Genomic DNA, 24831 nt, shown 5'->3' with positions numbered 1-24831 from the left:
AAAAGGAGAGAGATCACGGCATACAAAACTTTTGTACTCCTTCTTGTGCCGATAAAATATGCGTCATTTTTTTCATTTTTCTTACGAGCCTACCTTGTTCTCTGTATACCGTGGAGAGAGTTGATCTGCCAAAGCAAGTTCCCTTATCGAACGTGCCGCGATCGCAACCGTTCTCAAACATTCAGCTAATCCAGCCCTGCCAGTTTGATACCGGCTTCCATCTTCCATCCCAAGCCAGAACGGTTGACGACGATCATGGGAAGTCATTCGTGACAAGAGCATTGATGGATTCCATTTCGATGCTAAATTTCATGTCGTCAGAGCTTGCCAATTTCCTCGCCATTACCTCAATTCGAAGTCGATATGTATAATGTAGGTATTGGTCAATCCCAAAAATTCGATTTGCCTACCTACAAAGCAATCTTCCAAAGATTAAAATAGCCGATCCGCTATTCCATGCGTCGAGCAAAATCGACCTCGTCATAGGTGATGAAGTATATTGGGAGCTACACACCGGAATCGAAACTTTCCCTGGATCCAGGCTTGCTCCACCTCATTGAAACCCATTTCGGTTGGACTTTATGTGGCTTAACATCCCAAGAATCTATCTGGCCAGTATACCTTGTCAGTTATTCAGATTTGACTCACATTACCACTCTCCAAAATATTTGAGAGATCAAGACTATTTCTAAACAATCCGTACACTTCGTTTCCGAGAGGATTCGTGAAGCATCCTATGCTGCAATCACGACCAAAGGTCCACGCAAGTGATTATGATTCGCCTACCCACAACAGAAAATCTTCAAAACGAATTGGGAGAATCGGAGTGCCGATTATTCACTTTGAAAAGCCGATTTGTCCGATCGGCCTTCGGCGCAGCTGTTACAAAGAGGTTGCTTTATGTTTCAAGACCGTTCCATTGATATTTTTTTCTGGTTTGACTCTACCACCGTGAATTAGTGGCTTTGAGCATCCGCGGGACGTTGAAAAGGATTTGTAGCAAATAATGTGAGTCAAACCCAAGTGACCACTACCATCGGAAGGTGTAACCATGCAGCGAGTTCTTATCACCCTGCTGACGGTGTTTCCAGAAGATTGTACCTTTGATGGTGATATATATTAGAATTTAGGCAGTCCACTTTCAGCTTGCATGATGACAGATATGCAAATATCGTATAACTTCGCCTCTTTCCTCGCAGGCAGAGATGCCAGATTTGAAGACATGTCTTCAATTTGAAGACATTTGAATCTCTGTGAAGACAATTTTTTTCGTTAAGACATTTTGAAGACTTTCAAAATATTTGAATACTAATCTACTTATTTGTAGATACTTGAAGACAATGAATAAGCCAGCGAATAGAAAATAAAATTTTATTATCTACTTATATTGTATTTTTCACGAATGATTAGGTTCGCTCGACGAATTTAAAGAGCTATCAATTTTGTCTTTGAAGGCATTTTCAACAACCTTTTTATATTGTCGGCGTAGCACCAGCTTAGAATTCGGAAGTCGGGACTGCCGAACCGAACTTTCTTCCAAAGTTTTATCTGTCAAACTAATTGTTGCGTTGTTTAGCCCATCATTAGGTGAATCCAGCGCACTACTTCCGAAGTTGGGAAAGTTGTCCGTATCTGGAGAAAAATCCAACTTCGGTATAAAAAGCGTTCACACTTTGTTTCGGATAGAAGATTACCTTGATTCATAAGCACGTGATCGATTGAGAACAATGGGACTGAATGTAAACATCGAAGGACCAGCTGGTTGGTTTTGTTGTGTAAACATGATCAGCTGGAGAACTGAGAACAATGAAAAAATATGTAAACATGTGGGGGCTGGCGGCAACTGTCACGATCTTCAAGTGAAATGCGCACGGTAGCCATCAGCGAAATCGAAAGCGAAATCTGAGAACGACGAAATTTATTTCATGAAAGTCTAAATGGTGAAAAAAAGCGCAATCAATTCTGCGACTTTTATATGCAAGTTTTATCAATATTTCAAAAGTTATGATAGCTTTTGTCTCGGACTTAAATCTCAAACATAAAAATACATTGACATTAATAGCCAGTTGATAACTGCAACGCATTTTAAATGTCAAAGGCACTTAACTTTGAGTTGTGTGCGGTTATAAAAAATCCCGATGACAGCATACGTTTAAATTTTCCTTGGTGGTGGCGGGCATTTTCAACGTATCTGTAAAAAAGTATTTCGGTCATTACATCGGAACGCAATGACCGATCTAATTTATTTTAAACGTCAAAAATAGACTGAATTTTTCTATGATTTGATTAAATCTATACAACCCTTGCGTTAGATCCTGGTTTTTTTTCTAGATTTTTCTGAAATCATTTGATCTTTTCAACATTCCCACGTGACATTCCTCTGAATACCCGTCGAGAATGAGAATAGGTTTTGATAATTATGAGGAACTTCTTGCCTAAATTCAAATTGAAATTAAGGAATAAAGAAAATCCTCCAACATTTAAACAGGAAATTCTTCTTAATTTTCAACTTTTTTTCAAGTTCTTGCGAGAAAATCTCCAAAACAAATCCCTTTCAATTTTCACAAAAAAAATCTCACGAATGTTAACATAAACTTGAAATTGTTGGTGTTACATGAATATTTCTCGGAATTTCTACTGAAAAATCTTCTTAAAAGAAATTCAAAGAAATTCCACACAAAAATCTGGTGGAATTTTAATTGAAGACTCAATAGAAAATTCAGATGAAACTAGTTACACACTCTCGTTAAATTCTTCCTTGGATTCCTTTGGCAATCCTTCTAGAAATATCTTCCAACATTCCAAGATTTTCTCAGAAATTCTTTCTGAAATTCCTTCTGAAGTTCTTCCAGGAATTTGTCCGGAAGTTTTAAGAATTTCTCCGAAAAATCCTTTAGGAATTCCTTTAGAATTTTCTCTAGGAGCTCCTCCATTAGTTCGTCCATACATTCCTGCGAAAGTTTGTACAATCCCTTCGGAAAATCCCCCAGATGCTCCGAAAAAAATCTTCTGGTAGTTCTTTCAGTCCTTCCAGGAAACCCTCCGAATGTTCCTCCATTAATTTCTTCGAAAGTTTCTCCAGGAATTCCATCGAAAATTCATTCAGTAATTCCTCAGGAATATACTTCGGGAATTCTTAAGAAAAATACTTCAGGGGTTTCTCCAGAAATTACCCCCGGTATTCATTCTGAAGTTTCTACAGGAATTTCTTCTTAAGTCCATCCAGGAATTCCTCCTAAAATTCCTTCTGAAGTTCCGTAAAATGTCTCCTGAAGTTCCTTCAGAATTCCCTTGGAATTCCTCCGTAAAAAAAAATCTTCAAGAATCTTCCAGAAAGTTCTTCAGAAATTCCTCCAAAAGCTGATTAGGAATTTATCCAAAAGTCCCTGCAGGAAATCCTTTAGAAGTTGCTTCAAGTATTTCACGGTAAATTTTGAACCCATACAGGGAATTCTTCTAAGAATATTGTCGGAAGAATTGAACCGTTTGTTTGAGAAACTGCATATGTAACATTTTTGGCCAAAATGAGATTTTGTATATTCTGAATCCTCGTCCAAAAATACATATTCTGGCAAAAAATACGAAAAAAAATTTTTTGTTCAGGAATGTATGAATTTTTTTTCGTTTGTTTGAGAAACTACATATATCCACGTACTTTGAAGAGCAATTGTAGAGTACTGCTTACATTTTTTGCACTGAAAGTGCCCCAGGGTGTTGAGTTTTGCTAAAAACTATTGATCTGTATCGAAGAAATCGAAAGATTCGGTGCAAATTTGTTCAAAAACAGTTTTTTGTTGTTTTCTCGAAAAAGTGTAAAATGGACTTATGCAGTTTCTCAAACAAATGATTCAATTCCACTTTTAAATTCAGTTAAAAAAAATTAGGTGGAATTTTTATAAAAGAATCCAGAAGAAACTCGTTACACTATCTCGTGAAAATATGAAAAAATATTTTCTTGAATTCTAGCAATTTTAATGTTTAAAAAAATCACATTTCCACATCAATAAAACAAGGAGATTATTAAATTTACAAACCTTTTAGATTTTGAAATTCCTGATAACCATAACTTTAATGTTGAAGACATTTGAAGACATTTTTACTCGACTCGGAAGACATTTGAAAATATCATCTGGCATCCCTGCTCGCCAGAGTTGGACGCTCGATAAGACAGCACACAAGCAATCAAAACCAACGGATAGTTCGTTCGGCGGAATAAGGCCGCACATTTGGCTATCCTACCAGGTCGTTCCTGGTTGGAAATTATTGTTTTGTAAGTTTTTTTGGGACATATTTTCTTCGCTTGACAGAACACTAGTAGCAGAAGTTGAACAAAATCGTAGTCGTCGAGAATGGAGGTCCAAAACAGACTCTTTTACTAGTAGACTACATGGCAGCGCTCATCTCAGGCGATTTTTTTTCAGGGTCCTAGAACGTTTAGGGGCTTCTCCTCGTCAGTGAGACAAAAGCCTCACCTACTGCTCTGCGATCGATCCCAATGAGGTCGATTTCATCCGCAAAGCACAGGACACGTGTGACTGTATGCTGGAAGTATCATTCGCGCTGCATTTCCTAATCGTGCCCTTGAATGCGATTTGAACAATAAATTCAAAAGTGCATCTCCCTGCATGCATCCATCTAAGCTCACAAACGAAGTTGACACTTCGTCTGCAATCCGAATGCTTCATTTCGAACCATCAAGTGTTGCGCGTATCAGCCTAATCAGTTTCGCCGGAAAACCATGTTCTGACATTATCTGCCACAGCTTATTTTCCCTCTGAATTAAAAAAACATAAAAAAGCAATAAAATTGACCACGTTTGAAGTTCATGGAAAATTTTATCAATTTTATTGCTTTTTTGTATTTTTATGGAAATATTCTTATTTTTTAAATGCTCTTTATTGATTATTTTGTGTTTTTTTTTTTTAATTTTAATATTTATGGAAAAAATATTTATTTTGTGGAAAATTTCGTAATTGTTTATAGCAAATATTGATTTATTTATGGAAATTTTATATTTTTTCCGTAGAACATTTTGATTTCTTTATGAAAAATTCTACTTTTATAATTGCAATTTTTGCTTTTAAAAATGCTAATTTACTACAATTAATTTACTGCTTTTAAAAATGCTAATTTACTGTATGTTTTGTTTTGTGGAAAATGCTCATGTTTATGGATATTTTGTATTATTTGTGAAAATTTTATATTCATTTTATGCTCATACTCATACTTTCTCATTTCTTTATGGAATTTTTTTAATTTTTCATGGAAATTTTATTTTGCTGCCACTAAGCATCTGACCCGTCGTTGATCGGCCCCCACGAAAACCTATGAAGTAATACCCGACAGAATTATGTACGCCGAGTTCAAAAGCTGGATCTCTCTCCAATTGGCACATTATAGTCCGTACTCTTGTTAATAAATTGGGCGTATCAGGCCATCTAATGAGCAAGTAGGCAGTTTTTCATTTTTCCACATTTTCTGAATAATGTGGTTGAACAATTGAAACAGTTGATCACTTCCAAGTTTAGGAATCTCTCCCAGCTTTACTGGTTTTCAGCTCATTTAGAGCCTTCTGCACCACTTCCACAGCCTGACCATAGTCTACAATGTCCATTCTGCTTCATAATAAATCTTTCAATCTATAACGTTTGAGAAATGCCATTTGTTGATCAGCACGTGATCTATCTGTGAGCAATATTGTTGCTACTCGGGCGGTGCCAGGTCTATTTGCGGACATTCTTACATGTGAAATAGATACCAGATTGTCATCCTTCTGGCAGCAGCAAAAGTCACAAGTCGCAGACCATTATCGTTGGTAGTAGTGTTCATTCTGTACCAATGACTAGGTGAATGAATTTTTGCTCCCGATCTGCGGGTCTGGATTCTCGTTTCCCGGACAGAAGCCATGAACAGAATAACAAAACATGATATGAACGTGATTGATATATGAGATAAACGAACAATAATATCAAAATATTGCACCAAAATAGCATTTAAGCAACAAGATATGCTGTGGATACAAACAAGCCAATAATACCACGTGATATTGATAACTTCTTATAAATAGCATGAATAGCATAAAGATCAAACGACAACATCAAGATTTTGCACTAATATTGGTATTATCTTTTGATCGTTTATCTCTTTTTTATCTTATCTTATCTTATCCTATATCCATCGTGTCCATATCTCATTTTGCAAAACCACGATTTGTTTTTATTAAGCTATTTACGTCTGCTCGGGTTACGGTCTTTATATCGTCTGTTGGTCACTTTCCGTAGGCTCTTTCAAGGCTATAATCAGAAATCTTATCAGTAAGTGCATAGTTGCTGATCAGACTGTAGTTAAAAGTCCTGATCAGGTCCTTTATTCTCAACACGCAAATGCGATCGCTTATCGGCTTCCAATCGATGACTCACTTAATTCCCTTACCGATTACCATGGGGCAAACTCTACGTTCTGCTCTGTCGCCATCGCTATAGTAGATGTGATACTTGAATGAAGTGTTTACGGTGGGATCCACCGCTCGGAGTTCGCGTCCTCCGGGTTTGAGCCACTTGCACCTGAACCGGCTGCAACTCACGAGCCAAGTTCCACCTTTCCAGTTGATGTATTTTATTCGTTGCCGGGTTTGTTGCTGTTGCATCCATTCGCTTGCTCTATTTTTGATTTTCTTGGTAGCTGTAGAAACTTCGGTAGGCTACCTTACCAGGGTTGCGCTACTTACACGTAGAAGAGACGACCTACTCGATGCTGAAAAGATGCAATTCAGTTTGACTCAGAGTTCCTCGCTGGCTCCCGGATGATGATCAGCCGCTCCTTGCAGAGAAGAGCGAAATCATTCTTTGATTCATTCATTTCATTTATTTAGTTAACATCTAAACAGATAACACTGAATCAACAATTTGACGCCACAATGCACGGTTCGAGGCCGCATCTCTCCATCCTTGGATACGCCCCACGCTCGCCAAGTCGTTCTGCACCTGGTCTGCCCATCTCGCTCGCTACGCTCCACGCCGTCTCGTACCTGCCGGATCGGAGGCGAACACCATCTTTGCAGGGTTGCTGTCCGGCATTCTTGCAACATGTCCTGCCCATCGTACCCTTCCGGCTTTAGCTACCTTCTGGATACTGGGTTAGCCGTAGAGTTGGGCGAGCTCATGGTTCATTCTTCGCCGCCACACACCGTCTTCTTGCACACCGCCAAAGATAGTCCTAAGCACCCGTCTCTCGAATACTCCGAGTGCTTGCAAGTCCTCCTCGAGCATTGTCCATGTTTCATGTCCGTAGAGGACTACCGGTCTTATAAGCGTCTTGTACATGACACATTTGGTGCGGTGGCGAATCTTTTTCGACCGCAGTTTCTTCTGGAGCCCGTAGTAGGCCCGACTTCCACAGATGATGCGCCTTCGTACTTCACGACTAACGTTGTTGTCAGCCGTTAGCAAGGATCCGAGGTAGACGAATTCCTCGACCACTTCGAAGGTATCCCCGTCTATCGTAACACTGCTTCCCAGGCAGGCCCTGTCGCGCTCGGTTCCGCCCACAAGCATGTACTTTGTCTTTGACGCATTCACCACCAGTCCAACTTTTGTTGCTTCACGTTTCAGGCGGGTGTACAGTTCTGCCACCTTTGCAAATGTTCGGCCGACAATGTCCATGTCATCCGCGAAGCAAATAAATTGACTGGATCTGTTGAAAATCGTACCCCGGCTGTTACACCCGGCTCTCCGCATGACACCTTCTAGCACAATGTTGAACAACAGGCACGAAAGTCCATCACCTTGTCTTAGTCCCCGGCGCGATTCGAACTATTTGGAGTGTTCGCCCGAAATCTTCACACAGTTTTGCATACCATCCACCGTTGCTTTGATCAGTCTGGTAAGCTTCCCAGGGAAGCTGTTCTCCTCCATAATTTTCCATAGCTCTACGCGGTCTATACTGTCGTATGCCGCCTTGAAATCAACGAACAGATGGTGCGTTGGGACCTGGTATTCACGGCATTTTTGAAGGATTTGCCGTACAGTAAAGATCTGGTCCGTTGTCGAGCGGCCGTCAACGAAGCCGGCTTGATAACTTCCCACGAACTCGTTCACTAATGGTGACAGACGACGGAAGATGATCTGGTATATCACTTTGTAGGCGGCATTAAGGATGGTGATCGCTCGAAAGTTCTCACACTCCAGTTTGTCGCCTTTCTTGTAGATGGGGCATATAACCCCTTCCTTCCACTCCTCCGGTAGCTGTTCGGTTTCCCAGATTCTGACTATCAGTTTGTGCAGGCAAGTGGCCAGCTTTTCTGGGCCCATCTTGATGAGCTCAGCTCCTATACCATCCTTACCAGCTGCTTTATTGGTCTTTAGCTGTTGAATGGCATCCTTAACTTTCCTCAAGGTGGGGGCTGGTTGGCTTCCATCATCCGCTGAACTGACGTAGTCATCTCCTCCGCTGCCTTGACGTTCACTGCCTGTACTCTCAGCGCCATTCAGATGTTCCTCGTAGTGCTGCTTCCACCTTTCGATCACCACACGTTCGTCCGTCAAGATGCTCCCATCCTTATCCCGGCACATTTCGGCTCGCGGCACGAAGCCTTTGCGGGATGCGTTGAGCTTCTGATAGAACTTGCGTGTATCTTGAGAACGGCACAGCTGTTCCATCTCCTCGCCTCCGCTTCTTCCAGGCGGCGTTTCTTCTCCTGAAAAGGCGGGTCTGCTGTCTCCGCTTCCGTCTATAACGTTCCACGTTCTGCCGGGTACCTTGCTGCAGCGCGACCGCCCGCGCTGCGTCCTTCTCCTCCAGAATCTGTCTGCACTCTTCGTCGAACCAATCGTTCCGTCGACTTCGACCCATATACCCGACGTTGTTCTCCGCTGCGTCGTTAATGGCTGCTTTGACTGTATTCCAGCAGTCCTCAAGAGGGGCCCCATCGAGCTCACCCTCTTCCGGCAACGCTGCCTCTAGATGCTGCGCGTATGCAGTGGCGACATCAGGTTGCTTCAGTCGCTCTAGGTCGTACCGCGGCGGTCGTCGGTACCGAACATTGTTGATGACGGATAGTTTTGGACGCAGTTTAACCATCACCAGATAGTGGTCAGAGTCGATGTTAGCGCCACGATATGTCCTGACGTCGATAATGTCGGAGAAGTGCCGTCCATCAATCAAAACGTGGTCGATTTGTGATTCTGTCTGCAGTGGTGATCTCCAGATGTACCGATACGGGAGGCTGTGTTGTAAGTAAGTGCTGCGAATGGCCATATTCTTGGAGGCGGCGAAATCAATTAGTCGTAGGCCGTTTTCGTTCGTCAGCCGGTGAGCGCTGAACTTTCCAATAGTCGGTCTAAACTCCTCCTCTTGGCCAACCTGAGCGTTCAAATCTCCTATGATGATTTTGACGTCGTGGCTTGGGCAGCTGTCGTACTCACGTTCCAGCTGCGCGTAGAATGCGTCCTTATCATCATCAGTGCTTCCGGAATGTGGGCTATGGACGTTGATTATGCTGAAGTTGAAGAACCGGCCTTTGATCCTCAACCTGCACATTCTTTCATTGATCGGCCACTACCCGATCACGCGCCTTTGCATATCGCCCATCACTATGAAAGCTGTTCCCAGCTCGTGTGTGTTGCCGCAGCTCTGGTAGATGGTATGATTACCTCTAAACGTTCGCACCATTGATCCCTTCCAACAAACCTCCTGCAGCGCTACGATGCCGAATCCACGGTCCTTAAGCACATCGGAGAGTATGCGTGTGCTCCCGATGAAGTTGAGAGATTTGCAGTTCCACGAACCGAGTTTCCAATCGCTAGTCCCTTTTCGTCGCAGTGGTCTTCGCCGATGGTTCCGGTCCGTACTCTCTTGTTGATTGTTCGTTGCTTATGATTTTTTAAAGGCTGGCTTGCAGGGCCTGACACCAAACCCCCTAAATTTCCGGAGGACCATTCCTCCTTATTTCCGGTGGACCATGGTGCACAGTTTCACTTAGAATCTATCGCTGGCACTCGGACGATGATCAGCCGCCCCTAACATGGAGAACAGACGCTGTTGTGAGCCGATCCTGACATGGAGAACAGACGCTCAATAAGATTTGCACCTCCGGAGAAGAGCAAACCCCCCCTTCCCTGTCTGCATACGACCATAGTTCCCACCGGGGTTGGTTACCCGATCTTCCCTAAGGTTGCTCGTATCCCGGCCAGCACCGCGGGGAGGTAGGGATAGGAGTTGCTGGGTAAGAGGCTAAGGACCGCGAGATGGGGTCTATTTTATTCCTTCAGGTACGCGAAGTACCAATGGTACGCTTTACCCAGCATTCTTTGATGGCAGCCACGAAGATCAGTCCATAAGCGAGCTTCGACGATAAGTATCTAATAAAACCGGTGATTTTTTATATTGAAATTGGGCCATATCCAGTAAAAATGGGTCTATGACTCCGTTTACGAATTGTTAACAGTTTACTATTAGAAGCGCACACAGAATGAGATGATGAAGCAACTCTGACTTTACTACGGCCTAGCAATATCCGCCTGTGTCAAGGCAGCGCAGGGGTACTCCTTTTCAATTACAATATGATCCAGGGCTATTGGAGTAGAAGAATAAGTACTAGAACGCTAGTGGCGCTGTAGTCATTTAAATTATTTTACCAAATAATGCTTCAACAAGCTTCAATTTGCCATAATTGTTTGTGCATGTTGTAGTGCATGTTGTAGTGCATGTTTAGTTTCAATACCAACATCGGTCTGACACTTGTAGTACCGGTACTTTGGCTGACAGTTCAAAGCAACCTAAATGTTAGTCACGCGGACAAGTACGACATTAGCAATCTTATACTTTTGAATCAACTGCTATTGACTTCTTGGAAAAGTTCAAAACAGATTGGTAAACGCACCTCCTACTCCAGGAGGTAGATCGAACTCGGTGACTGGTGTCACGGTCCCCCCGTGTTTCACCAGATTGGCCCTCAGAGCTGGCAGAACAGACCCAGTCGGATTGACCACTAATGAAAAAAAAATTAAATAAAGTTTGATAGAATGCTGGTCATTTCTAAACAACACATTACCATGGTGGCGGTCAAACAGACCTGGACTTAAAACGTACGGATTCATTAATGTAAAACCTCTTTTCACACCACTCTTTTTACGATCAAAATAAAAAAACGGATGTTATAGCAACCGAACTTATGCTTATGGAAGTCTACGAACTCCGAACTCCATATAGTCAAGATCTTCAGATCAATCTTCGTGACGGAGGCAGATATTGAATAAGTAACAAGTTGTGTGACCTCATTTCCGTATCATTATTCCATCCAAGCAGAAGTAACAAGTTGTGTGACCTCTTATTGGTACAAGTTTGCATTCATGTGTTCTAGGTAGTATACGAGCTCTATAGAGTCAAGATCTACAGATCAACCTCTGTAACGGAGGCAGATATTGAAAGAGTAACAAGTTGTGTGACCTCATATTGATATAAATTAGCAGTCAAAGCAGGTTCTTGTTGATGTCATGGGTTCTAGGTGCTCAACGAACTCTATAGAAACCATATCTTCAGATCAATCTCCGTAAAGGAGGCAGATATTGAAGAAGTGACAAGTTGTGTGAGCTCATGCTAGCATAATTTTGCAATCTTAGTCGCTCTTTTTGGTGTCATGGGTTCTAGGTTGTCTACGAGCTCCATAGAGTCAAGATCTTCAGGTCAACCTCCGTAACGGAGGCAGATATTGAAGGAGTAGCAAGTTGTATGATCTCATATTGGTATAATTTCGAATTCTTAGTCGTTCTTTTGGTGTCATGGTTTCTAGGTAGTCTACGAACTCCATATAGTCAAGATCTTCAGATCAACCTCCGTAACGGAGGCAGGTATTAAAAAAAAATAACAAGTTGTGTGACATTTTATGTCACGGTCACATATTATTAATATACAACAGTGTATGCCTATACAAGCTGAAAGATCTCTGGCTACGCGTATAGATCTTAAGGCCTTATTCCGGGATGCATTATATTCTATTCACCACAAAGGGCATGTACTGCCGCTAACCGCAAGTCGAGCACATATGTATATGGAGGCCCATATACAGATGTGCTCGACTTGTGGTTAGCGGCAGTGTAGCACTTTTGAAGCAGGCCAATAGATCTCTGGTTACGGGTGTTGGCCTTAAGTTGTGAAGACCTAACTCTAGGTATTCAATGGATTGTCATGAAATTAGAACATGAACGCATTCTATTATATGTATCACAAAACAACGAAGAACTTCAAATACTTGGAAATGATGATTCTGCTTTATTGTGCGTCAACATATCAACATGGATCTGCAGAAATTATGAATACGCCGGAAATGCTTTCAGAAAAACTGGTAGATCTGAGGTTATAACTCCATGGGGTTCTTGAATGACTCAGGATACTTGAAAAATGGAAGCCCCAGTAGCATTTGGGTTTTTCATACTGGTTTTATAAAAGTTTTGTAGAGCAAATAATGGTTTCAAAGATTGTTATAGAACCAAAAATTTTCTTGGGAGGTCTGCTTCCTATGTATTGTATCAAAATGGACCTATAGAGCTGTTGTTAATCCACCTTAAATACCTGTTGTTCAGTTGCTAGAGTTTTAATACTATTTCAAAACTCCTTGGCCCCAAAACTCAAACTAATGGACGTCAATAATACCGTAAAGAATTTGGACGACCCTAAATTGGTAAAAGATACATCTTTAGACTAAAAATAAGTTAAATATTAAACTATGATTGTCTAATAGATTGTAACAAAATTCGAAATAGCGCTCCCTCTTTTTACGCTCCTAATACCAAATAATATTCCCAATTTTTACGAAACAAAGCTCTCTCTTTTTACGGCTTTGGGATAGTTCGTCGAATGACATTTTATCGAATGACGTTTAGTCGAAAGGACATTTGGTCGAAGGGACATTTAGTCGAATGGAAATTTAGTCAAATGCACATTTAGTCGAATGAACATTTGGTCGAATAGACATTTGATCGAAAGGACATTTAGTCGAATTAACATTTAGTCGAATGGACATTTGGTCGAATAGACATTTAGTCGAAAAAATTTTCGATTAAATTTTAATAAATGTATAATCCACAAGATACATGAATAAACTGATTTGAGGAATTCAGTGGACGTGAGGAAGTTTACTCAGTAGCGGAAGAAATGAGTACGGAAGCCAATGAGGATTTTTCACCTAAGCTAATAGAAACTTCTAGAGACCCTGGTGACCCTATTTTTCGGCCCATGGTCAAAAACCAATGGTATCAATGTTATTTTACCAATACTTCATCACAGTCGACTTTGGAACATTTCATTGACTGACATTTGGTCGAATGAAAATGGCTTACTTATTCTTTTCATTGATACTCTTTCTTCCACTCAATATTTATACAACAATTAGTTCCGTATAAAATTGTCTTTCAACCATAATTCGCTAATTATTGGCCGAAAATTCAATTTCGACCCAATGGTCATATGACCTTATCTGCCGTCATACGCATATTTGTCCCATGTTTGCTGGGATTTCCAATGTACATGAGGGGTTCGCGAAGTCAATATCCAGTCTGGAAAAATCTCGGAATTTTCACCATTTCGTATTATTTTTGTTTTTATGAGCCCACCATTCTTTGGACAATATTGGAGCAATAGTTACATGACTTTTAGAAACACCAGAATGAATAATTTATTTTTTAATCATTGTTGGCTATAGTTCTTTTCTTTCAAATATCAATTCGACGGAACGTACTAAAGACTAAATGTACCAAGATTATAAATTCGAAAATCCGCTTTCTATCAATTGTCCTACGACCAAAATTCATATGACCAAATGTACGAAGAGTCTTCTTTCTAAAATCTGATTTCGACTAAATGTCTATTCGACCAAATGTTCGTTCGACGTAGTGTTTTTTCGACCAAACGTCATTCGACCAAATGTTCTACGCCTCTAGTGGATTAAAATTCATTTTCGACTAAATATCCCTTCGACGTAATGTTCTTTCGATGTCATTGTCAAATGTCAAATGTCATTGTCATTCGACGAAATGGTACAGATTCCTTTTTACGCTATCATTCAATTTGCGCACCTCCGTTTTTTGTGCAAAAAGAAATTTTGCATCTCAAATGCATCAATAGCGATTGAAAAAGTTAGCATTGAAATCTTCAGGCGAAATGTCGACCAAAGCTCCAGTCTACCGAATCCCGTCTCTATATTATCGCTCAAAGCGCGGCAGCTTTTCAAGCCACCATCAACCCCACCAACCATGGGTCTAGGCCGTCCATGCCATGGCGAACAATCAAGCACCCTATTTTACCTTTACACCGGGTCATTCTGGTCGCTGATACGCTTGCAGTCATTGGTCGCACTGGTCTCCGGGAACCGACAGGTACGTCAAATCCACAGCATCTGCAATGCCCTTCGTAACGATATTACAAGTGATTCGAATTTAATATCTTTTTCAAAAGATGCGATACTGTTTTCGAAACTAGAGCCGTCTTCCGATCGACAATTCGCCGATCGACAATTAATCGGAATAAAGATCAATGAAATAGCTTTGAAACATTCTATGCTTTTTTATGCTTGATTTTAATTATCTGTTTTTTGTCTATTACACATTTTTGAACAGTTTTATAGGCTTTTGCTGACAACTGTGAGAGTTACCTGTGGGTCATCCTTTGTTTGTTGTTTCGTCTTCATGATCCATTTATTGTTCTACTCGTTTATTTCAAACTCGCTATAAGCTGCTGGAATGATCGAAGTCCACAAAATAATCTATGGATTATGAAAAGGTTGGTACCTTCACCTACTTTATAGTTCACCCCTGGCTTATAGCTTTCCTTGGAAATTACCATTCGAGTGTGAAACACAGCAAATTCAACAGGATGTAAAAAAGAACATTTTCAATACATAGAATCCTGACGTGGCTACCTCCCTAAACCTAATCCCATCCACTCATCAATCTTCATACAGCTTCCCGGATGGGCGCTTCATAAATATTTTCCGGTCCTATTTTCTCGTTTAACGACCACCGAAACCCCGTTAAAGCCGGCCTCGGGACTCAAAACTTTTCAACAGATTCCGAGAAATTGCTAAAATTTGTTTCGAAAAAGAAATGGATGTAGGTGGCACCACCCGCCCACCCAAGAAGGATCAGTGCGGTGGGCGGTGCCACCATCATCAACTGATTTCAATTCCCAGCGCGAGTAATTCCGGGGAACTGGACCGGCAGGCTGAACTGAATTGCCACGGAAAGTGCCTTAGCTATCTCGCGCGTCGGGTTTGACTGGCACCCGGCCGGTGCAATCTAATTGGACGATCTGTTAGTATTATCTGATTGATGCGAGCGAATTAAATCAAATGGAAAAGCAGGCAGCAAAATTTATGACCATCTTCTGGCCCGTCGGACTTTTCTCAGCGGTGGAATGAGTCTCTGGAGAAAAATAAAGCCAGACCGGCTGTGGAATAAGACAAACAATAGACGATTGGTGACTAACTGACTGCGTGAGTGGCGTTGTGGGCCAGGTAAGCGAAACACACCGGTGGGTACATCAATAATGCAAACTGGAGGGTTATTTATGTAAACTGTTGTCTGGTGTATAAATTGGCTCGGATCAAAAGCGGAATGGGTTCCGATCCAACCTATGAGTTGTGTTTTCCTTTGTTGATCCGATGAACGACGGGCTTCCTCCAGTCAGGGTGGATTACTTCGACGCTAATGGGTTGTAACGGCAACTCAAACAAGACTAACCTTCTGCTGAGTAATCTGACTCCAGCACCCATTCCGAGTCATAAAAAAATTCCATTCAAAAGTCGAACGTGCATATATTTTTTAATCACCACCCGACGATGACGACGTCTACGAAAACGTCGACCAGCCGGAGTTTATGCTTTCGTCAGGGAAAAGTCAAGAGTTAGGGCTAATTCCTTTTCAAACGACGACTAAGGCAAGCATAAACATAAGACTGTTTGATGAAAGCGAAAAATGAAATCCGTTGCCATATCCCCGAGTGGAAAAGAAAATCCCCAAAAGGTGATGCAAGGTCGTTAAAATTTTAACGCTTCTTAGTGGGGAAAACTCAATTCTCGGCCGAAAGAAAAATAAAAAAGAGCGACGACAACAACAACAACAACACAACAGCAGCAGCACTTTTGAGCGGCTCGGAATACTTTCTCCGCGGCTCAGCTGTTGCTCTTTCCACTGGGATCCCAACCCAACAACCGGCCTAAATGTGTTTGCACGAACTAAACGACATAAACATCTAAATCAATTTCGAAACATGTTGTTTTTGACCCACTTCGCTCCACCCCGGCCAGCTTCTTGATGGTGTTTCGGCTGAATGTGAAGTGTTTCAAACGGTCGCGCGGAAAAGTCGCATTTTCGTGGGTGGGAGAACGCGAAAGAACGCGAAAGCCGCGCGTCGATCAGGTTTCAATTGAAAAGGGGGACCCCTCCGTGGTGTGAGAAAATGCACGAAAAGCAAAGTGGCTGATGGGGGTCGCCTGAGCTAGCCGTTGTTGTCGTCGACGTCATCTGCACCGTTTTGAAGAGTTTATGTACAGTACGTTATTTCGGCTGCTGATGGCTGCAAAATGTGGCCTTTGTGTTGGTGTACGAAAATATTTAGAGAATTTCAAATTTTGTTAACCTACAATTTTGCACGGAACAAATGTCTTTCAATCGGTGGAAACCGGTTGTGTTTTTTGTGCGATTATGTATGACATATTTTTGAGATTATCGAGAGGTCATAAAAAGTCAGTCACAGTTGCAAATACTTGCTAAACACGAGAAAGTCATAAATAGGTTAAATGATAAAAGGAGAAATGGTCAATGTTTGAATTACCTGGATTGCTTGTAGGACAGATTCAATATTGGTGAGATAAAATCCTTTGAGAACGATTTTGTTATCCGACCCTTCTTGTGAATCGTTAACGATATTAATCGTTCTTCTAACTCTTCAGCAGGGAGTTCACGAAGTTCCGCTTGTAGAAGCGTAGGCTAAAAGCGTGATGGTTGCTTTAACCATGTCTACCAAACAGTGGACGTTTTTAGCTGATTAGGGATTAAATTGACCGTAGGGTTTCCCATGTCCCGTTGATAGTCCCATACCCCGTTCGATGTTAGGTGTTGGACTTTTAAAGCCCGGTTTGCCACAAAAGTTATCCACCAGGAGTGAAACAAATTGAAGCGTTATCGTTGAGTCCGACCAGAAGAAGGATCGGGACTTTTCGTGTCTCAAAGTTGGTTACTTTCGCACGGAGAATCAACCGTAATTGGAAAAAATCGAATATACAGGCATGCACTATAGGCTCGGATGGACACATCACAGAAGCCGTTCAGATGGATCGCAAGAGTTTGACGTTGTACGAAAATTCTGGCCAGCACTACTACCGACCGACTAGCCCTAAAAGATCAAACAGTTTTGCTGAAATACAAACCTTCCCGGTTGCACCCCATTCAAAAACGGTGTTCTATAAAACAAGCTCCTCAGGGGCAAGCTTTCTTAAACCATCTAATGGGATTGTACGAGACGAGCCAGCCTCGGACTGAAAGTTTAGCAGGGACCTCGCAACACCGACCAACAAGCAAATTAGTTCCTTCAGGAATTCCTCCGAAAGTTCATTAATGAATTTCTCAAGAAGTTCCTTAAGGAATTCCACCGAAAGTTTCTCTAGGAATTCCTTCGGAAGTTCCTTCGGAAGTTCCTTCGGAAGTTCCTTCAGGAATTCCTCCTGGAGTTCCTTCAGGAATTCGTCCGTGAGTTCCTTCAAGAATTCGTCCACGAATTTCTCCGGAAGTTCCTTCAGGAATTCGTCCGGAAGTTCCATCAGGAACTCCTCCGGAAGTTCCTTCTGGAATTCCTCCAGAAGCTCCTTTAGGAGTTTCTCTGGAAGTTCCTTTAGGAGTTCCTCCGGAAGTTCCTTCAGGGATTCTTCCGGAAGTTTCTCCACGAATTCCTCCAAGAGTTTCTTCTGCAGGAATTTCTCCGAAGGTTCCTCCAAGAATTCCTCCGGAAGTTCCTCCAAGAATTCCTCCGGTAGCTCATCCAAAAGCTTCTCCAGGTATTTCTCCGGATTTTTCTCTTTATATCAATTCTTAAATGAACTTCGTGTGGATTTCCCGATGGACTTCCTAAAAGAGTTTCTATAGAAATTCTAGAAGTAGACGTTCTAACGTATGAACTAATAAAGAATTACAATAAAAAAGATTGTCGAGTTTCTAAACAATTATTTATTAAGATCTGAAACATTTTCAGACCGAAATATTCTAGTACGTACTGCCGACGAAGTTCTAGAAGCTATTCGCACAGGTCTAGTTTGAACACCAATTTGGTTTTTTAAGCATAAGTAGCGAAATAGTATCCAATGTAACGCATTAGCAAAATAGCAAGCCAGCTGTTGATCACTAACTTCTCGTTATCAAAGCTGTTCATCAAATGCTGCCTCATGGCAGAATAATTTGTTTCAGTAAGCTCAATAACCTTTCTGGCATCCTTGGCAAGTAACGTTACGAAGTATGTGAATTTAACTATTCTCTATTCATAAATATAATAGCCCTGTTTGTCTGTCCGGTGACTAGCCAACCAGACGCAGCACGCGGGGAAATTATGACAAAAAAAAATTGACACTTTAATTCTTTTTTACTATCAGATGCAAAAAAACAGAACCAGTGACAACCTTAGACAACCAGACACAGCATTTGATGAAAAAAAATCACAGACAACAGATGTTGAAAATTTTTATTTATTGAGAAAAAAAACTTTGAAAAATAAAACACCTACCACGGGCGCTTTTGCGTCCACAAATAAACTAGTAACTTAGATATTGTTCGAATCGATCAATGATTTTTAGGCGTATCTGAAAGTAGTCCATTAAGAAACGGTTCCATAAGAAAAGGGAAGCTACAGTTCGGGAAGTTACGCTACGGTTTCAGTGAAAGACTGTAGGAGACCATTCAATTCTCACAACTTAGCGATGAGGAAGCCTCTAATATAATTATTTTCGAATATTGTTTGCTAGCTTGCGATTGGTTTTCTTTTTTATATCGGCTGATTAATGCTCACTTGTCACCTCGGGCAGCAGTTCAAGACTTAACCGGTAAGTTTTGAATATCTCTATATTGTATATCCGTTGATTCAAATGGAATATTGTATTAAGATGAAAGCACTCTTAATGCGTCAGCTTCCTTAAAAAATCAAGTAACAAACAGCTATATAAAGCAGAGCAACTTGAACAAACATAGCACATAATGCCCCTCAGTCCTCAACTAGCACGGGACGAAAGCAAAAGCCAAATACTACTTTGCCGAATAACAGGTTAGGCAGAGTTAGGCCGTAGGTCATCTAACTGAATTCCATTTGACCGAAACGGTTATTGGGCCGAAAACCAATTTCGCCGAAACCGCCATATTGCTGAACTGGTCGTTTGGTCGTTTGGTCGTTTTGAAGTCGTTTTAAAGAAGGAGAAGGGTCATTTGGCCGAAAGCCACTTGGTCGAACGTTGTTTGGCCGAAAGGGTAATTTGGACGAATATGACATTTGGCCGAATATGACATTTTTCCGAATAGGTCATTTGGCCGAATAGTTCATTTGAAAAGTGAGAAAATAGGAATGAGAAGAGAGACATCTCGCTACTCACTCTTCATTATTTTACCTCACTATAAAAAGTGAGAAGCGCGAAATGAGTAGTGAGACGTCTCACTACCCACTTCGAACTACTCACTTTTCATAGTGAGTAGTGAGACGTCTCACTTCTCACTCCTAATTTCTCACTTCTCGCTGTAAAAAGTGAGTAGCGAGACGTCCCAATACTCACTTTGCGCTTCTCGCTTTTAACAGTGAGAAGTGAGAAATGAGAAAAGACGTCTCACTTCTCGATCCTCATTTATCACTTCTCACTGTGAAAAGTGAGTAGTGCGAAGGGGGTAGTGAGACGTCTCACTACTCATTGCGCGCTTCTCACTTTTTACAGTGAGAATAGAGAAATGAAGAATGAGAAGTGAGACGTCTCTCTTCTCATTCCTAATTTCTTACTTTTCAAATGAACTATTCGGCCAAATGACCCTTTTTATTCCTGTTCGGGTGTGCCACTGCGACCAATTATTAGATCTATTGTAGCGTTACCCGTATCCTTAGTGTTTAAGTGCATGTCGAATTACTTCAGTGCTATTGAGAAAGGGAAATCAATCCTTTCTTGAGAAAACAGAACAGTAATACTGTTTTTGGCCATGCATCGGAGCCCTAGCCACATCCTTGTCTTGCTTCTAGAACATCACCAGTAAAACTCTTAAATCCCGCGATTTAGCTCTGTCTACAAGACCATTTCAAGCAAGAGAATTTGTTCAGTAATAAGAACTCCCGTGTGTTCCTCTCACTACCATTGTTCACCAGTTCAAGAAGAGTTAGTACGTATTTAAACCCCTAACTCGATTTTTGCAGCAGTCAGTTCAGCCTAGGACCGGGTACCGAGGTTTTTTAACTAATTGCTTGAAAAGTTGTTTTCGCTGCATACAGTTTAGCCTTAAACCAGAGGAATTCGAGTCTTTCAACTGTCTGCAAGGTAACATTAATTATGTTTTATTTCTGAGACTGCTGTTGGTAGCGAGTACTAAATACGATGAATCCTTAATTACCCCAACTTATTACCCTAGCTAGAAAAATGGATTAGGCTAGAGCTCTGTTTGATAGATCTCACACCGCAACACACTACGTCAAAGTGATCTACCGTGTTACGGGACAACCCTGACCCTGAAAATGACCCTTTCGGCCAAACGACCCTATCGACAAATGACCTTTTCGGCTTAAAGACCCTTTCGCCCAAATGACCTTTCCGGCTAAACGACTCTTTCGGCCAAACGACTCTTTCGACCAAACGACTCTTTCGGCCAAACGACCCTTTCAGCCAAACGACCCTTTCGGCCAAACGACCCTTTCGGCCAAACAACCCTTTCGGCCAAACGATCCTTTCGGCCGGATGACCCTTTCAGCCAAACGACCATTTCAGCCAAACAACCCTTTCAGCCAAATGACCCTTTCGGATAAATGACTTTCGGCTAGATGGGTTTCGTCCTAATGGTCTGTTCGGCCTAGTGGTACTCGGCCGAATGGGTTTCGGCCAAATGACCCTTCACCTGAAAGAAAGGGATATTTGGCCGAAAATATCGTTTATTGAAAAAGTCGCTTGGATGCAGAAGTCAATTGGACAAAAGGTCATTTGTCAGAGAAAACCGAAAATGTTGCATGACCGAACAGCTCATTTGACCGAGAAGGTCGTTTGGCCAAATAGGTTACAGATCACATTATCCAAAAGGTTAATACGACTGCAAATGTCGTGTGGCTCAATAATAGTGAATGTGAAAAGTTTCCAATTTTCGACTTCGCAATTCTCAATTATCATTAATAATTATTTATTTCCACATTCACTCTTGTTAGGCCACAAGATATTATTGACCATATGACCCGTTCGGCGAAATTGCCCTTTCTGCAAATGACCGGTTCACAAGGTCACCCATGAAGGCTTTACAAACAATCAAATCGACGGAAACGGAGCCTTGTATCGATTAAATGTAGTCCCGATATTGCGTCTGATCATCACCTCCTCATCGACGCCTGCACATTGCGCGGATTCGCCAGCAGGAGGATAAAGTTGGACGACAGTTCAACACATGCTAACTGGAAGATGCCACGATAAAAAGATCATATGTTGAAGAGCTGGAGTTGCCATCAAGAACGCTTTATTTCCACCAGTAAGAATAATTTGGGCGAGCTGCTTTTTTTTTTTATTTTGGGAATTTTTAACGGAGTTTTTGATTTTAGGGGAAAAAATTCCAAAATGTTTGATCTCTTTGAAAAATGGTTTTGGCCAAAATTTCTTCAGGTTTTTGAAATGTTTGTCTCGAAAATTTTAATTTTCTGTTTAATATGTGTTTTTTTTTTTTCATTTTTAACAAAAAATCTAAAATCTTCGTTGATATCCATTTAAACCATTTAAAACGATGTAGAAGTTATTAGAAGACACAAAGAGGAAATTAATTTTTAGTGATCTTGATGCGAATTAGCTCAATCCGTTTATCATCGAGGTACGCCGGTCACTTGAAAACAGTAGCGGTAGAGCAATTCCACCTTCTCCACCTACCACACCCATCAATGTCAAAGAAGAACTCATCTTCCTACCAACCAATCCAATGTAGATTAAGTCCAACACATGAGCGACAATCTTCCAATATCTTTCGTGAAAAGATGAGCCCTTTCGTACTTAATCTGCTAATACACTCCTTCAATGCCATCACAACAGCAAAACCTTTCTATCGTCCTGAAAAAAAGCACTTGTCATAAGACGATTCACTTGATTCAAGTAGTGGAATTAAATGGGATAATTCTTCTTCTTCTTCTTATTGGCATTACATCCCCACACTGGGACAGAGCCGCCTCGCAGCTTGGTGTTTATTAAGCACTTCCACAGTTATTAACTGCGAGGTTTATAAGCCAAGTTACCATTTTTGCATTCGTATATCATGCAGCCAACACGATGATACTTTTATGCCCAGGGAAGTCCAATCCGAAAATTGCCTAGATCGGCACCGGGAATCGAACCCAGCCACCCTCAGCATGGTCTTGCTTTGTAGCCGAGCGTCTTACCGCACGGATAAGGAGGGCCCTGGGATAATACTAACTCGTCTTATGAAGACAAGTGAAAACATTCCACTAGCAAGCTTCAAATAGGATTCCGTGCCGATAGTTCGAACGAGCCAGACGTGTGTGCTGTGTCTCATCGCGGATTGTGTTCGGTAGTGAAAAGACTATTGTGTTGTGCTCCTACCTACGGATCCAAGGCGATCGCTGTCGGCGAGTGAAGTAGCTGCTTCTGGCGACGCCAGTGAAGCAGGCTATTGTTACTGCTGCTACCTACAGCAGCAGGGGCAGATAAGTGGCAAAACTTTTTATTGTTCTCCCTTCTGTTTGATACAGAGTGGGACTGCTTAGAATTAATCAAATTAGTTTTTTTAAGTTTTTTTTTCTAATTTGCTATTAGTTTTAAGTTAGTATAAGCAAAATTATCCTTCCACCTTGCGGGGTGAGAATGGAGGCGGAGACTGGAGAAGGCAGTGTGCCTGCTAAAGATGGAGGGCGCACTCGATTGTACCATGCGGCTTCGCCTGGGCCTTGGGTTGTTTACTTTCGGCAGAAAGTAAAAAGCCTAGATTTTCTCGGCATTAAACGAGATTTGACGCGTCGTTTTCCGAAGCTTGATTTTAGCCAGATCAACAGGAACAAACTACGCATCACCGCACCTACATACCAGGTGGCGAACGAAATTGCTGGCGACAGGGCGTACAATGTTGAATACATGGTTTATGTCCCCTCGCGGGAGGTCGAAATTGAAGGTGTGATCAACGCAGCGAGCCTGACTTGCAAGGATGTACTTGCGGGAAAAGGCCGCCTAAAGAATGCAATGGAGTCTACCGTGGATATTCTGGACTGCAAGGAATTGCATTCAGCAGCCACGGTAGATGGAAAGAAGGTATATTCCAAGTCAGGTTCGCTTCGGGTGACGTTCGCCGGTTCGATGCTCCCAAAATATGTTGATATTGAGCACATGCTATTTCCGGTGCGTCTTTTTGTGCCAAGGGTATTCAATTGTACCAATTGCAAACAACTTGGTCACACTGCCGAGTTTTGTGACAACAAACCACGTTGTGGCAAATGTTCTGAAAGGCATCGGGAGGAGTCCTGCCAGCAACAGGCAACAAAATGTGCTTATTGTGGTTTGAATCCTCCCCATGGTTTGCAGGAATGCCCGGTGTACAAAAGCGCACCCAAAAAGTGAAGCGCTCGTTGGTACAGCGCTCCAAGCAGTCGTATGCGGAAATGGTTAAGTCGCAAGACACATCCGCCACAGCCACTGCATCGACTGCTATTTCAGCCACCGTTCGTGTAAGTGATTATTATGATTCCATATCCATTGATGAATTGGACTCTGACGCAGCCGATATGGATGATCCTGCGGAGGTACACGTGCCCGAAAAGAGGAAGTAACCGTCTTCCCCGGGATCGCGCCGCAAGAGAACAAAAATCATCCATAAAAGCTTGGCAAAATCTGAAGGTAATGGAGGAGTATTTAAAATCCCGAAGCAACCTGTTCCTACTGCTTCTTTTGATCCTAGTTGCAGTAAGACATTCCCGCCATTGCCAAAATCCGATGTTTCGAAGAAACATCCGGCTAGGAGAATCAACGAAAGAAAAAAAGTAATTCGCACTTCTAGTAAAAGTATTCCGTCCAAGCGAGGATTGATCTCCTTTAAGGACCTTGTGGACCGTTTTTGAATTTATTCAATATTCCGAATTCATTGAGGCCAATCATTGACCTCTTTATACCAACAGTGGAAAGTTATCTGAAGCAATTGACTGTTTCATGGCCCCTTCTTGCAGGAATTGTATCTTTCGATGGATAATACGGCCAATACCCAAGATACAATCACTGTGCTGCAGTGGAACTGTCATAGTCTTAAAAATAAATTAGACGTGTTCAAGTTTTTGATTCGCAATTCCGATTGCGATGTATTTTGCACTCTGTGAAACATGGCTTTCTTCTGAAGATGAAATCAACTTCCACGATTTTAATATTATTCGCCAAGATCAGGATGATCATTATGGTGGCGTTCTTTTGGGGATCAAAAATGCTACTCCTTCTACAGAATTCCCATTCCGACTGTTCCCGGCTTAGAAATCGTCGCATGCCAAGTAAATTTGAAGAATAAAGATCTTTGCATAGCTGCAGTGTACATTCCTCCAAATGCCGCGATTAATCGTCGACATTTGTGGAGCGCAGTCTCCCTCCGATCATCTCCCGTA

At 41.7% G+C, this 24831-nt stretch overlaps 1 protein-coding gene across 5 annotated transcripts in view; it reads right to left on the bottom strand.

Annotated features, from left to right (window-relative positions):
- LOC134222682 (hemicentin-1) overlaps positions 1 to 24831 on the bottom strand; it is a 740104-nt gene that overhangs the window by 280204 nt on the left and 435069 nt on the right. The gene's annotated exons all lie outside the window — the stretch shown is intronic.

Source organism: Armigeres subalbatus, chromosome 1 (assembly GCF_024139115.2).
Source record: "Armigeres subalbatus isolate Guangzhou_Male chromosome 1, GZ_Asu_2, whole genome shotgun sequence".
Lineage (NCBI taxonomy): Eukaryota > Metazoa > Arthropoda > Insecta > Diptera > Culicidae > Armigeres > Armigeres subalbatus.
The sequence above is the reverse complement of the archived record's forward strand: the minus strand, read 5'-3'. Positions and strand labels throughout refer to the sequence as shown.